Genomic DNA, 2,157 nt, shown 5'->3' with positions numbered 1-2,157 from the left:
CTTACTTTTTATCAGTCCTGGCTGAACTTCGCTGAAGTAAGGATGCTAGGACTGCTTTGACAAATTTTTATTTTTTGGTTTTATTGGTTGCATGTTGCTGTGAGTCTTTTTTCTTTCATATATTTTTGTCTTGATGGGGATGGCCCTTGGACATAGGGCTAAAATATTCCTTTAAAATGTATTCACTGTGCTACAAAAATATTTCCCTATTGTTCCTTACGCTTTTGTTGCTTGTTAAGGGAAGGCAGTGTGGTCTTCGTCACTATTTTCGTCTCGCTTATGGGGAGCAATTGACCAATGATATCTTTTATTTTATTAATTTAGGAAAAAACACGCCAATATCATTAACCAGCAAAAATTCTTGGAATCTTGCAAAATCGAAAATCTTATTCCCAAGTCTTTAAGATTCAGATTACACTTAAATACCCGGAAAGAAGAGCAATTTGCTTACACACTACAATTTAAAACATTAACAAATATCATTATACACAATAAACAAAAAAGATATGCTATTTCCTCTGAAAGAAAACCCTTAGAAAATTTTGTATTCGAAAATTTGTCCTCTGTTGATTTTAGCCAGGTTGCTAGATTGGAAAGAAATTTGTTTAGTCATGATTTCTGCTTATCAAGGGAACGACTTATTAAGAAATTAGAAAACCTCCGATATGAATTTCGAGGAATAGCCCTACTTACACTCCAAGTTTCACTCCTGGACCGGCTGTTGTTAATCTATCCTCTAGAACGCTTGAACCAAAGGAAATTCAAATTCTCGAAAAAGGTCCAAAATTCTCTTTTCTTCCCAGACATATCCCTGTAGCAGATTTAATTTCCTCTCTAGAATCCTCTGTGCACAAATTTTATACATCTATATCCAACCCGGATGAAGTTAGGGCTAATCTTATAGATACCCTTTACAACAATCAAAAAAAGATTAATTCTCCCGCCAATAAAAAACCAGATAATTTGTATGACCTAAAAATACTATCTAATCTCCGTAAAGATTCATCCATTGTTATAAATAAAGCAGATAAGAGCAATTCTCTGGTTGTCATGGATAGGACAGATTAAGATACAAACAATTATTCTCATCTAAATGATGGGACAACATATAGGACTACAACCCACAATCATACTGATCAATTTGCAAACAAAATTATAAATGAACTAAAAAGTTTAAACAAAATGGCAAAATTACTCCACAGCTATACAATAAATTTTTCCCCGCGGTAGCTTTTGCCCAAAGTTTTATGGTCTACCAAAATTACACAAGCAAGGCATTCCTTTAAGGCCCATAGTAGCTTGTACGAAAGCCCCCACATCCAATATTGGGAAATGGTTATGTACAGCCTTTAAACCTTTGCTTTACTCTCAAAAATCATATATATGTAATTTGGTAGATTTGGTTGAAAAACTCAAAAATGTAAATATCTCAGAAAATACAATTATAAGTAGCTTTGACATTGTTTCAATGTATATATATATATATATATATATATATATATATATATATATATATATATATATATATATATATATATATATATATATATATATATATATATATATATATATATATATATATATATATATATATATATATATATATATATATATATATATATATATATATATATATATATATATATATATATATATATATATATATATATATATATATATATATCAAACGAAAATGTGACTTAAAACTTGCAAATAACACGATAATTATGCCATTGCGGTAAACTCTAAAGAGAAGCTATTCCATCTAAATGCTTAAGAGCTTTGTTTATTTGCTACTCTGCTTTTCAGAATTTAAATGAGCGATTACTTTTTTAAAGGGCAATGTTTGAACACTTTTGTTTTGTTGCAGATTTTTATTATGAGATGGAAACTGTCCCGTCTTGTTTGCTTTATAAACGTTTGATGCAAAAACAAGAAGAAAGATAATTTAGGTCACATTGTAAGATATTGCGTGATTCTAAAACATAAAAAAATGTATTAGATTACATAAATCATCATTAGTTAGTTACGAAATCAATTTGACTAGTATTCGAGAAATATAGAGATTACCTTAAGTAGTTTCAGACACTAAGACATTTTTCTGAAAGTTGGATTATATAGCTGATCATAGTAAAAAAAAAGAAAAAAGAACAGCAC

This window comes from Artemia sp. Qi Xiang Cuo, chromosome 11 (genome assembly GCF_049724085.1).
Source record: "Artemia sp. Qi Xiang Cuo chromosome 11, ASM4972408v1, whole genome shotgun sequence".
In the NCBI taxonomy this organism is placed as follows: domain Eukaryota; kingdom Metazoa; phylum Arthropoda; class Branchiopoda; order Anostraca; family Artemiidae; genus Artemia; species Artemia sp. Qi Xiang Cuo.
Note: the sequence above shows the minus strand (reverse complement) of the source record.